The sequence below is a fragment of the Panthera uncia genome, chromosome X (genome assembly GCF_023721935.1).
Source record: "Panthera uncia isolate 11264 chromosome X, Puncia_PCG_1.0, whole genome shotgun sequence".
In the NCBI taxonomy this organism is placed as follows: domain Eukaryota; kingdom Metazoa; phylum Chordata; class Mammalia; order Carnivora; family Felidae; genus Panthera; species Panthera uncia.
The window spans coordinates 69,573,940-69,588,602 of record NC_064817.1 but is presented as its reverse complement, the minus strand read 5'-3'; the positions used below and the strand labels follow the sequence as shown (position 1 = coordinate 69,588,602).

The following is a 14,663-nucleotide window of genomic DNA, read 5'->3' as shown; positions in this document are numbered from 1 at the left end:
TATCTGAGTGTGGTTTTGATTTGTATTTCCCTGATAAGGAGCGACGTTGAACATCTTTTCATGTGCCTGTTGGCCATCCGGATGTCTTCTTTAGAGAAGTGTCTATTCATGTTTTCTGCCCATTTCTTCACTGGGTTATTTGTTTTTCGGGTGTGGAGTTTGATGAGCTCTTTATAGATTTTGGATACTAGCCCTTTGTCCGATGTGTCATTTGCAAATATCTTTTCCCATTCCATTGGTTGCCTTTTAGTTTTGTTGGTTGTTTCCTTTGCTGTGCAGAAGCTTTTTATCTTCATAAGGTCCCAGTAATTCACTTTTGCTTTTAATTCCCTTGCCTTTGGGGATGTGCCAAGTAAGAGATTGCTACGGCTGAGGTCAGAGAGGTCTTTTCCTGCTTTCTCCTCTAAGGTTTTGATGGTTTCCTGTCTCACATTCAGGTCCTTTATCCATTTTGAGTTTATTTTTGTGAATGGTGTGAGAAAGTGGTCTAGTTTCAACCTTCTGCATGTTGCTGTCCAGTTCTCCCAACACCATTTGTTAAAAAGACTGTCTTTTTTCCATTGGATGTTCTTTCCTGCTTTGTCAAAGATGAGTTGGCCATACGTTTGTGGGTCTAGTTCTGGGATTGCTATTCTATTCCATTGGTCTATGTGTCTGTTTTTATGCCAATACCATGCTGTCTTGATGATGACAGCTTTGTAGTAGAGGCTAAAGTCTGGGATTGTGATGCCTCCTGCTTTGGTCTTCTTCAAAATTACTTTGGCTATTCGGGGACTTTTGTGGTTCCATATGAATTTTAGGATTGCTTTTTCTAGTTTCGAGAAGAATGCTGGTGCCATTTTGATTGGGATTGCATTGAATGTGTAGATAGCTTTGGGTAGTATTGACATTTTGACAATATTTATTCTTCCAATCCATGAGCAGGGAATGTCTTTCCATTTCTTTATATCTTCTTCACTTACCTGCATAAGCTTTCTATAGTTTTCAGCATACAGATCTTTTACATCTTTGGTTAGATTTATTCCTAGGTATTTTATGCTTCTTGGTGCAATTGTGAATGGGATCAGTTTCTTCATTTGTCTTTCTGTTGCTTCATTGTTAGTGTATAAGAATGCAACTGATTTCTGCACATTGATTTTGTATCCTGCAACTTTGCTGAATTCATGTATCAGTTCTAGCAGACTTTTGGTGGAGTCTATCGGATTTTCCATGTATAATATCATGTCATCTGCAAAAAGCAAAAGCTTGACTTCATCTTTGCCAATTTTGATGCCTTTGATTTCCTTTTGTTGTCTGATTGCTGATGCTAGAACTTCCAGCACTATGTTAAACAACAGCGGTGAGAGTGGGCATCCCTGTCGTGTTCCTGATCTCAGGGAAAAAGCTCTCAGTTTTTCCCCGTTGAGGATGATGTTAGCTGTGGGCTTTTCATAAATGGCCTTTATGATCTTTAAGTATGTTCCTTCTATCCCGACTTTCTCAAGGGTTTTTATTAAGAAAGGGTGCTGGATTTTGTCAAAGGCCTTTTCTGCATCGATTGACAGGATCATATGGTTCTTCTCTTTTTTTTTGTTAATGTGATGTATCACGTTGATCGATTTGCGAATGTTGAACCAGCCCTGCATCCCAGGAATGAATCCCACTTGATCATGGTGAATAATTCTTTTTATATGCTGTTGAATTCGATTTGCTAGTATCTTATTGAGAATTTTTGCATCCATATTCATCAGAGATATTGGCTTCTAGTTCTCTTTTTTTACTGGGTCTCTGTCTGGTTTAGGAATCAAAGTAATACTGGCTTCATAGAATGAGTCTGGAAGTTTTCCTTCCCTTTCTATTTCTTGGAATAGCTTGAGAAGGATAGGTATTATCTCTGCTTTAAACGTCTGGTAGAACTCCCCTGGGAAGCCATCTGGTCCTGGACTCTTATTTGTTGGGAGATTTTTGATAACCGATTCAATTTCTTCGCTGGTTATGGGTCTGTTCAAGCTTTCTATTTCCTCCTGATTGAGTTTTGGAAGTGTGTGGGTGTTTAGGAATTTGTCCATTTCTTCCAGGTTGTCCAATTTGTTGGCATATAATTTTTCATAGTATTCCCTGATAATTGTTTGTATCTCTGAGGGATTGGTTGTAATAATTCCATTTTCATTCATGATTTTATCGATTTGGGTCATCTCCCTTTTCTTTTTGAGAAGCCTGGCTAAAGGTTTGTCAATTTTGTTTATTTTTTCAAAAAACCAACTCTTGGTTTCGTTGATCTGCTCTACAGGTTATTTAGATTCTATATTGTTTATTTCTGCTCTGATCTTTATGATTTCTCTTCTGGTGGGTTTAGGCTGCCTTTGCTGTTCTGCTTCTATTTCCTTTAGGTGTGCTGTTAGATTTTGTATTTGGGATTTTTCTTGTTTCTTGAGATAGGCCTGGATTGCAATGTATTTTCCTCTCAGGACTGCCTTCACTGCGTCCCAAAGCGTTTGGACTGTTGTATTTTCATTTTCGTTTGTTTCCATATATTTTTTAATTTCTTCTCTAATTGCCTGGTTGACCCACTCTTTCGTTAGGAGGGTGTTCTTTAACCTCCATGCTTTTGGAGGTTTTCCAGACTTTTTCCTGTGGTTGATTTCAAGCTTCATAGCATTGTGGTCTGAAAGTATGCATGGTATAATTTCAATTCTTGTAAACTTATGAAGGGCTGTTTTGTGACCCAGTATGTGATCTATCTTGGAGAATGTTCCATGTGCACTCGAGAAGAAAGTATATTCTGTTGCTTTGGGATGCAGAGTTCTAAATATATCTGTCAAGTCCATCTGATCCAATGTATCATTCAGGGCCCTTATTTCTTTATTGACTGTGTGTCTAGATGATCTATCCATTTCTGTAAGTGGGGTGTTAAAGTCCCCTGCAATGACCACATTCTTATCAATAAGGCACAACAGTCTGTTCTTAATAGACTTGTCCTCAGGGATATCTAACTAACCAGAGTCTAAACTGCTAGGGTATTATCAGCACCTAAAGACCTGGAAAGGGAAACACCAAGTCCAGATCACTGCAGCCATCCAATCTCATCTAAGGGTAAATAAAACAGTAAGAAAAACTTGTGAAGGTCACAGTCCAGAGACATAGGTGCACTGAAATACTGAGGTCTACTCATAAGACTTTAGAACATTTTGCCTCACTCCACACCTCATCACTTCATTAATAAAGGCCTAGTTACAGCTGCTCCTTTTGCCTAGTACAACATCTCTGGCTATCAAGAAAATATTACAAGTCATACCAATGGCAAAAAAAAAAATGAAGAGATGAAGCAAGCATCAGAAACAGACACGGCAAGCATGTTGGAGTTTTCATCTTGGAAGTTTGAAAAAACTATCACTAAAATACTAAAGGATATTAGCAATGGATAAAGTAAATAACATGAAAGAACAGAGGACCAATAATAGCAAAGAAATAGAAATTCTAAGAAAGAACCAAAAGAAAAAATCACTGAAGATAAGTACACTGTAATGTAAATGAAGGACACCTTTTATATGGCTTATTAGTAGACTGAAAATGGTAGAGGGATGAATCTCTGAGCTAAAGGATACGCCAATAAAATCCTCAAAGATCAAAAAGTGAAGAGAACAAAGTCTAAAAAGAACAAAACAGAATGTTCAACGAATATGGAACAATTATAAAATGTGTTAATACATGCATAATGTGAATTCTAGGACAAGAAATAGAGAAAGAAACAGAGAAATATTTGAATCAATAATAACTGAGCATTTCCCCAAAATTAATGTCAGACACAAAACTACATATCCAGGAAGCTTAGAGAAAACCAAACAGGATACATTCTAAAAACAAAACAAAACAAAACAAAAACAAAACAATTCTACCTAACTATATAATTTTAAAGTTACAAAAATCAAAGATAAAGAAATATTCTGTAATTAAGCTGAGGAAAAACATCTTACACGTGGAGGAAAAAAGATAAGAATTATGCTTGACTTATCCTAAAAAAAAGAGCAAGAAGAGAGAGGAGTTCAATATTTTGTGTTGTAAGAGACAGAGGTGGATAAAATACAAATCTAAAATTCTGAATCTTGTTAAACTGGCCTTCAAATTCAAGGAGAAAATAGAAAATTTGGAAAGGCCCATAACCAGTAAAGACTTTGAATCAATCAAAAGCCTCCCAACAAACAAGAGTCCAGTGCCACAGAGGAATTCTACCTAATATTTAAAGAAGAATTAACACCTATTATTTTGAAGCTGTTCTAAAAAATAAAAACGGAAAGAAAACTTCCGAATTCATTATATGAAGCCAGCATGACCTTGATTCCAAAACCAGAGAAAAAGAACCCAATAAAAAAGAGAACTACAGACCAATTTCCCTGATGAATGTGGAGGCAAAAATTCTGAACAAGATACTAGCAAACTGTCTCCAACAATATATTAAAATAATTATTAACCACTATCAAGTGGGACTTATTACTAGGATGCAAGGCTGGTTCAAAATATGCAAATCAATCAACGTGATCATCTCCTTAATAAAAGAAAGGATAATAACTACATGATCCTCTTAATAGATACAGAAAAACATGTGACAAAATGTAGCATCCTTTCTTGATAAAAGCGTCAAGAAAGTACGGATAGATAGAACATACCTCAACATCATAAAGGCCAAATATGAAAAGCCCACAGCTAATTTCATCCTCAATGGGGAAAAACTGAGAGTGTTCCCCCTAAGGTCAGAAAAATTACAGGGATGTCCAATCTCACCACTGTTATTCAACATAGTGTTGGAAGTCCTAGCCTCAGCAATCAGACAACAAATATAAATAAAAAGCATCCACACTGGCAAGGAGGAAGTCAAAATTTCATTCTTTGCAGATGACTACGTGGAAAATAAAAAAAATCACCAAAAAACCAGCATTAAATCAGCAAAGTCGCAGAATATAAAATCAATGTACAGAAATTGGTTGCATTTCTATACACCAATAATGAAGCAGCAGAAAGAGAAATCAAGGAATTGATCCCATTTACAAGTGCACGGACACCATAAAATACCTTGGATTAAACCTAACCAAAGATGTAAAAGATCTATACACTGAAAACTATAGAAATCTTATGAAAGTAATTGAAGAAATCACAAAGAAATGGAAAAACATTCCATGCTCTTGGACTGGAAGAACAAATGTTGTTAAAATGTCCATACTACATGGAGCAATCTACATTTTTGATGCAATCCCTATGAAAATAACACTAGAATTCTTCACAGAGCTAGAACAAACAATTCTAAAACTTGTATGAAACCAGAAAAGTTCCCAAATACCCAAAGTAATGTTGAAACAGAAAACCAAAGCTGGAGGCATCACAGATCAACACTTCAAGCTGTATTTCAAAGCTGTAAATACCAAGACAGTATGGTGCAGGCAGAAAATCAGACACATACATCAATGGAACAGAATAGAGAACCAAGAAATGGACCCAAAAATATATGGCCAACTAATCTGACAAATCACGAAAGGATATCCAATGGAAAAAATACAGGTGTCTTAAGCAAATGGTGTTGGGAAAACTGGACAATGACATGCAGAAGAATGAACCTGGACCACTTTATTACTCCATACACAAAATTAAACTCAAAATGGTTAAAAAACAAAAAACAACAACAACAAAAAAAAACAAATGTACGACAGGAAGCCATCAAAATCCTAGAGAAAAAAACAGGCAACAAACTCTTTGACTTTGGATGCAGAAACTTTTTACTAAGACATGTCTCTGGAGGCAAGGGAAACAAAAGAAAAAATGGATGATTGGGACCTTATCAAGATAAATAGGTTCTGCACAGAGAAGGAAACAATCAGCTGCTGGAGTCCAGCTCCAGCAGGTCCAGGGGTTCCCTAAGGATGAACGGCATTGGTGAAAAAGTGAAAAAAAAATAAAACAAAAATAAAAATGGACACAGACAACAGCAGTGTGTTGAACTGGCTGCTTTATTATGGCAAACGTGGCATTATATTTGTTAGCAATTTCCTTGTAGCGTAAGTCATCTATGTTTTCTAACATTACCTAATTCTAAAAATGTTCCTATGTGTAATCACCCTTTAAGGAATAACATGGTTATTTTCTCATAACGTTCCCTCCTGCCCTATGCTTATTAATTAATTTCTTACATTATTTTCATTATTTATCTACATTTATCTATAATCTATAAAGCATTTGCTTTGCTGTTTTCATGAAAGGTGATCTATCTCTCAACACCTCAAGTAGAATAGTTACAGGGACATGACCTTTTAGTTGTTTCCCTGAACCATTTGTGGCTTGAGGAACAAAAGTATTCACCTCAGTTCAGGGTACCAGGAGGGGGCCAAGAGGGTTTTAGGAACCCACGCTTTATACATTCTCAGAGATACAATGCACCTAGGAACCAATGAACCATTCTGTACTTTAACCGACTAGGTTCAATCATCATCTGGAATGCCTCCTGGGGGCCAAGTGGGCCTAGGGGTGGAGTAACTTGTGCCCATAGATACACTCCTTTGTTGCCAGAGTGGAGCTTTCAAATCCATTTGTTCCCTCCTTGGCTGAGAAATACATGAAGCTATCCTTCCTTTACATAGAGAAGTCTTTTTAGGGGGTGGCAAGGGCTAAATGTAGGGCCGCACAATTTCCTTGCCAAACTTTATTTCTTTCCCAATGGTTCTTTTCCCAGGAGACCTGTCGAGGGCAATTCCCCAACAGACAATTCCCCAGGTACTTTATTAAGGTCAAATTATATAAAAGCAGGAGTACAAGAAGCTTCACTGTCGGTGGACCGCCCTGCAGTCCCAATCTGTCCACAGCCAGGATCCTGCTATCAGGCTGGTTGGATAGCTCGGCTTCTGGCAATCAGCAAAACTAAAAGGCAACCAACGGAATGGGAGAAGATATTTGCAAATGACATATCTAATAAAGGGTTAGTATACAAAATCTATAAAGAACTTATCAAACCCAACGCCCCCAAAAAACAATTAATCCAGTAAGAAATGGGAAAAAAACATGAATAGACACTTCTCCAAAGAAGACATCCAGATGGCTAACAAACACATGAAAAGATGCTCAACATTACTCATTATCAGGGATATGCAAATCAAAAGAACAATGAAATAACACTTCACACCTGTCAGAATGGCTAAAATTAACAACTCAGGCAACAACAGATGTTCCCAAGGATGCAGAGAAAGAGGAAACCTTTTGCACTGCTGGTGAGAATGCAAACTGGTACAGTCACTCTGGAAAACAGTATGGAAACTCAAAAATATTAAAAATAGAACTACCCTAGGATCCAACAATTGCACTAGTAGGTATTTATCCAAAAAATACAGGAGTGCTGGTCTGAAGGGGTACATACACTGCAATGTTTATAGCAGCACTATCAACAATAGCCAAAGTATGGAAAGAACCCAAATATCCATTGATTGATGAATGGATAACGAAGATGTGGCATATGCAATGGAATATTGTTTGGCAATCAAAAAGAATGAAATCTTGCCATTGCAACAATGTGGATGGAACTAGAGTGAATTATGCTTAGCAAAGTATGTCAGAACAAGACAAATATATGATTTCATTCTCATGTGGAATTTAAGAAACAAAACAGATGAGCATAGGTGAAAGTAAGCAAAAATAAGATAAAAACAGAGAGGGAGACAAGCCATAAGAAACTCTGAAATACAGAAAACAAACTGAGGGTTGCTGGCAGGGTATTGGCTGGGGGGATGGGCTAAATGAGCTATAGGCATTAAGGAGGGCACTTGGTGGGGTGAGCATTGGGTATTAATGTAAGTGATGAATCACTAAATTCTATTCATGAAATAATTATTACGCTATATGTTAACTAACTTGGATTTAAATAAAAAATAAATTTTAAAAAAGTCAGGGAGCAATAAAATTTTTCACACAAACAAAAATTTAGGGAATTTGTTGTTAGTAGATTTTCCTTGCTAGAAATGTTGAAAGAAGTTCTTTGAAAGGAAAATAATATATGTCAGAAACTAGAATCTACATAAAGGAAGAACATTGAAGGAATAAAAAATGAAAGCAAAGTAAAAATTTTCATTCTTCTTATACTTAAGTGAGCTATCAGATAACCGTTTGTTCAAAATAACAACAGTCATATATTTTATTATGTTTCTTTATTTATGTATAATATATATATATACACACTTGTGTATGCATATATATAAATGAATGAATGACATAAATTTTATAAGGGAATTAGAAAATAATTAGAATTGTATTGTTATTATAAGGTACTCATCCTACCCATGAAATGGTATAGTGTCACCTGAATTAGTTGTAAATGTATATTGCACTCTAAGGCAACCACTAAAAAAATAAAAAGAAACAAAAAGAATTGATATGCTGAGAAAAGAAATTTAAATCATGTAAAATACTGAGTTAAAGCCACAAAATGCAGATAAAGTTAATGACAAAAATAGGAATAAAGAGCAAGTTCAACAAATAAAAACCCATAAAAACTTGTATTGTAACATATTCTGAGAGTATTCCACAAGACATGCAAATATTTCTAATAAATTTTAACTTGATAAATGAGTGATGTCTTACAATATGAAATATGTGACAATGAACATCACATGATCACAATTGAGCCAATGGTTCTTGCAATTCGCTTTGATATACAAGTGCTTTGGATTACTAGCATGTTTCCAGAAAAATTATGCTCTGTAGCCAAGGTTTTACTTTATATCAAGAATCATTTCAAATGTTAGTGGTCTAAAGCCACCAATAAAAAGACAAAGATTGTCAGAATGGATTAAAAAACACAACCAAAACTCTGTTTTCAACAAGAAAGTCACTTTTATATAAAGACACATGTAGGGGCGCCTGGGTGGCTCAGTCGGTTAGGCGTCCAACTTCAGCTCAGGTCACGATCTCACGGTCCGTGAGTTTGAGCCCCGCGTCGGGCTCTAGGCTGATGGCTCAGAGCCTGGAGACTGCTTCTGATTTTGTGTCTCCCTCTCTCTCTGTCCCTCCCCCATTCATGCTCTGTCTCTCTCTGTCTCAAAAATGAATAAAACGTTAATTTTTTTTTTAAAAGACACATGTAGATTAAAAGTAAATGGATGGAGAAAAAATCCCATGCCAACACTAATAAAAAAAAAAAACAGGAATAGTTAACTTCAGAGACAGAAGATATCAAAATAAGAGAATTATCAGGGATAAAGAAAGACATTACAAAATGATAAGGGATATCAACAAAAGGATTCTAAAGTTTATATGTAGATGCCCAAAATAGCCAACAAAAAATTTAGGGAGACCAAAGTTGGAGGACTGATTCTACCTTACTTGAAGTCTCACTTATAAAGCTACAGTAATGAAGACAATGTTGAATTCAGGAAAGACTAGACAAATAGATCAGGGGAACAGATAGGCAGAATAGACCCAGAAATAGACCCTAATAAATAAAATTAACATATTTACCAAAAAATAAAAAGCAATACAATGGAGCAAATATAGTCTTTTCAAAAAATAGTGTAGAACAAATGGACATCCACATGCAAAATTAATCTAGACATAGATCTTATGCTTTTCAACAAAATTAACTCAAAATGGATCATAGCCCTAAATGTAAAATGCAAAACCATAGAAATCCTAGAATATTACATAGAGAGAAACCTAGATAACCTTGGGTATGGTGATGATTTTTAGATACAAAACCAAAGACATGATCCATGAATGAAATAATTTATAAGCTGAACTTTATTAAAATTAAAGATTTCTCTGTGAGAGACAGGATCAAGAGAATGAGAAGACAATCTCATGCTGGAAAAAATATTTCCAGAAGACATTATCTAATAAAAATGTTTCAGGATAATGAACTCTTAAAACTCAACAACAACAAAAAATTAATTGGTCAAAGACCCTAACAATCACCACACACAAAGAAGATATACAGGTGGGAAATAAGTGTATGAAAGATCCTCCACATCATATGTCACAAGGGAAATGAAAATTAAAACAATTAGATGACACTACAAATCTATTAGAATGAGCAAATCTGCAGCACTGATAACATCAAATGCTGGTGATAGTATGGGGCAGTAGAAACTCTCATACATTGTTGGTGGGGACAGCAGATTGTCAGGCCAATTTCAAAGACATTTTGACAGTTTCTTACAAAACTAAAGATATTCTTACCATGAATTCTAGCAAAAACACTCATGCCTTTGTATTTACCCAAGAGTTCAAAGTGTATGTTCACATGAAACTTTCACACAGATGTGTATAGAAGCTCTGCTCATAAATTCCAATACTTGGAAACAACCAAGATTTCCTTTGTTATGTAAGTGAATAAACAGTGGTGTATCAAGAGAATGGGTGTCTATTTATTATATTTATTTAGTGCTAAAAAAATGAGCGATCAAGACATAAAAATACATGGATGAATCTTAAATGTGTATTACTAAGTGGAAAGTCAATCTGAGAAGGCTACAAGTTCTGATTCCAATTATATGACATTCATTCTGGAAAAGGCAAAATTATGGAGACAATAAAAAGTTTAGCTGTTGCCTGCAATGGGGTATTAGGTGAGAAGAATTGAATAGGCACAGCACCGAGGGTTTTAACACAGTGAAAATATCTGTGTGATATTATAGTGATGGATATACACCATTATATATTTGTCAAAACCCATAGAATGTGAACACTAAGAGTAAACTGTGGACTTTAGGCGATTATGATGTGTCAAATTATGAAGTATAAATTTAATAAACAACAACAAAAAAAGTACCATTATGGGGAAAGGTGTTGACAATGGAGGAGACTATAGATGTGTGGGGACACAGGGTATATGGACAGTATATCTACATTTATTTCAATTTTATTGTAAACCTAAAATTGGTCTAAAAATAACATTAATAATTTAATACTAAGTAAAAAATAACCCAATGAAAGCAGGCAAAAGTGTGAACAGACACTTCACCCACAAAGACATATGAATGGTCAATTAAATACATTGAAAATATGCTCAAAATCATTAATTGTTAGGGAAATGTAAATTAAAACACAATGGAATACCACTACAAACTTACTAGAATGTCTGAAATTAAAAAGGTTAATCATATCAAGTATTGGAAAAAACGTGGAAGCAACTGAATTCTAATACACTGTAGGTGGTAAGGGAAAATGGTACACAAGACAGTTTGGAAATTTCTCAAAAAGTTAAGCATACAATTACCATATAATCCAGCCACTTAACTTCTTTACACTTAGTCAAGAAAAAAAAAAAGTATTTGCTCATTCATTTTTTATTTTAAATCTTTATTTTTTTTTACTTTTTGTTTTTGGTTTTAAATTTTTAAAATCTCAAAACATACCTTTTTATTTATTTTAGCACACAAAATAATTTACTCATAAAAGTAACATCCATTTATAGAACTCTAATAAAATTTTTTCAAAATTTAAAAATAAATAGCACTCTTTTGCAATTCTGATTTTAAAGAGAAAACTTTTTGGCACATAACGTTCTATCAAAATAGAAAGCTGAATCACTTTGCTTTGCTTTTCACAACAGAAATAGGCATTCACGCTATCAGCCTTGGGAAATTGCTGACAAGAAAAATTCGCAGGAAAATAGCATCATCGGAAAAATGGGATCTGGTGCCATCTACTGAGTGACAATGGTAATGTGATCTTGGATATTAGCCATCAAGTTAGGTAACATACAACTGCAGTTACATGCAGCTGCACATGTACACATATGGTCAAGGCCTGAAAGTAACATGCAAAATGAAAACAAATGCTATGTTAGGACTGAGGAATGGATGGGTGTTTTTTCCCCCTTTAAATGCCATCCTAACTTTTAAAGAAAAAGAAACCATGCAGTGAAAAATAATTGCTGAACATGGGGAATACTGAATAAGGTAAGACTTTGATAAATTAAGCAAATGAAAAGTTCTATGATTAAGAAGGACTCAGGTAGGGTCTCTTCCTCATGGAGAGGGTGGTGGAAGGCAGTTACATCTTTGGGTATTTACACTAGGTCAAAATTAAGGATTTGTCTTTTTTATCTACTATTTACATTAAAAGCTGGTTTATTTGAAGAAATTATCAACCCAGACTGCCAATAAAGTCGCAATTAGGAACTATAATGATAATCAATGCCAATACTGATCATCTGGAGGCACCAGAAACCCTGAAGGGCTTTTCTGATTAGCAAAGAAAATTTTTGTTTTGTTGACTGCTCAAATAGACCTTCTCCATACCAAAAATAATGTGAGTTTGCCACAACAGCTGTGCCACAACCCTGACAGTCTTGGAAAGGTAGGATTCCTGCAACATTTTCATGGACTAGCAAGTTTATTTATTTATTTTTTTGGTAGCTTTTGAGAATGTTACTTTCTTATCCTGCCAGGATGCCCTGAGTACTAAGAAGATGCCTAAGACATGTTTGTGGTTGTTCCTTCACAATACTTCTCGTAATCCATAATTTGTTTCTTAGCCATCCCCTAAGAGGACAGGGGGCCTTGTCTATCCTGTTCATTACCATATACCCAGAAAATAATTATGTTTGGCACATGTAAATGCTAAATAAATGTCAGTTTGTTGGGTGAATAAATGAATGAATGAATAAATTTTGTACAGTCCAATTTACCTAGGGGGAAAAACAACCTGCACAAAATGAGGAAGACTATAATGGAAAGGAAGAAAAATAAGCAACAATCAATGGGGGAGAGAGTAGACCCGATATAGACAAAAAAAATTGTAGACAAAATAATTGTCATCTTTCAACAACTGATGAGAGCTGTTTGAGATTCAAATTATCTGAAAGATTTTAACAAAGTTAATATGAAAACAAAAGTCTTCTCTGGAAGACTCATTTATAATAAGTTAATGAAAACCCTGTTATTGCATCAAGATGTTATAGGAACCTAGTGTTTTGTTGTTTCAAGATGGAGAACACTCTGATAAATACACCAGGTGAATGTCTACAGCCCCATACAGGGAGCTCAGCACATTAAGGACTTTTTCTTGAATGGTGTCAACTTGCTCAGAAGGACAGTAATCATCCAGATTTGACATTGCAATTGTCACGAGAGTAGGTTTTGGTAAATTTTTCAGTAAAAAATATATGGGCTGAATATTTCACAGAATATATACACATAATATTATACAGAATATATATCTGAATAATATACAGAACAGTTTCTTGTTCTGTGATGATATGGTGAGGTAGTTCCAAATAATCACAGGTTAGACCAGCCTGGTGAACCATTTCATAGTCTGGTACTTCCATCCATTTTCTCAAACTCTATACAAGTGGAATTAGTGATTCTATTCCAGGGTTTGAAGCCCATTTCTGTACAGTTTCTTCATCATCACCATCACACAAATCAGCAAAAGAAGCTTCTAAATTTCTAACTGATGAATTCGAGTATCAACACAATCTACCAAATCTTCCTCTGTCAGGTTGGTATCAGGCTTTTTAAATTGGTACAACTCTTGTAAGATTTTGTATTTTTCCTGAGTGAACATTTCTTTGAAGGGATTCTTGACTGAAAAAAAAATCCAAGTAAATATCTAAAACAAATGCATCCCCTTTCTTCAAAATTTCCAGAATTTCCCCAGTGCTTACTGTTGTCTGGCATTCTTGGCTTTCAGAAAAGCATGGGCATGACTGCTCTAGGGAAGTTTGGCTCTTCTTCTGTGTCACTGTGTCCTTTTCCAATCCTTCTGAATAAGAGTCACAGTTAGTAGAGGCAGTGTTTTCTGCATCTTCCAGTGCTAGCTTTGGCTTCTTAGCAGAAGACACTGCATCATTTTCTTCTTGGCTGTTACACAGTTTGTAAGGTTTTACCATAATCACGTCCAATTGCAAAGGTTTTTGGTTCTCTAGCTGGTCTTCAGTTACATAAAGACCATCACTTAGTAATGATCTGTACTTGTAACCCTGATTGTTGCAGTAGAAGTGTCTCTGCCTACTAAAAAGTGATGTTTGCCCTCTCTTATTTGCTGAGCCCACGTGGGATGAAGCCATAGAACATGAGAAAAATGGCCAGCATTAACTGCAGACATAATCCAATTCTCAATATTTAATTCTTTTGAGGTACCATGCTTGTTTCAAGGAAAAGTGCTTGTGACTGAATTGAAAACGCCATTTTTTCCCAAAAAGTGTTTCCTTGTCAAACACAGTGTCAGCTGGCATATTCACAGGAATAAGGAGGTCTGGATGTGAATCGAAATGCACAAAACTTATATTACTGGGAGGAAGATGCTTTGAGCCATTGGCCCGGTATATATAAGGCGGGACCTCCTGGTGATCCTCCAGGACCTACACTGGGAGTTTGGAGTAGCGCCAGAGGCGAGCGCGCTCTCCCACATGGTGTGTGCTCATGGTTTTCTTGCTTGTCAGCGTTCCCGCCAGCCGCAGTGGCGAGGCTAGGACTCAGCATTTGCTCGTTCTAAGACGCTTACATGGATATTGATAGCAGCTTTATTTATAATAGCCAAAGACGGAAAACAGCCCAGATACTTAACAGGTGAATGCATAAAAAATTATAGCATGTCATATTATAGTGCTTAGCAATAAAATTGAATGCTTTATTGATACACAGAAAAATTGGATAAATTTCAAAATAATTATGCTGAGTAAATGAGTATAGCCAAAAGAGGAGTATACA

The 14,663-nt window shown here is 35.6% G+C and overlaps 1 pseudogene; it reads right to left on the bottom strand.

The window, feature by feature from the left end:
• The window catches only part of LOC125931340 (UPF0489 protein C5orf22-like), a 93,235-nt pseudogene extending 78,800 nt beyond the window's left edge, over positions 1 to 14,435 (bottom strand).
• Positions 14,436 to 14,663: the final 228 nt, after the last annotated feature.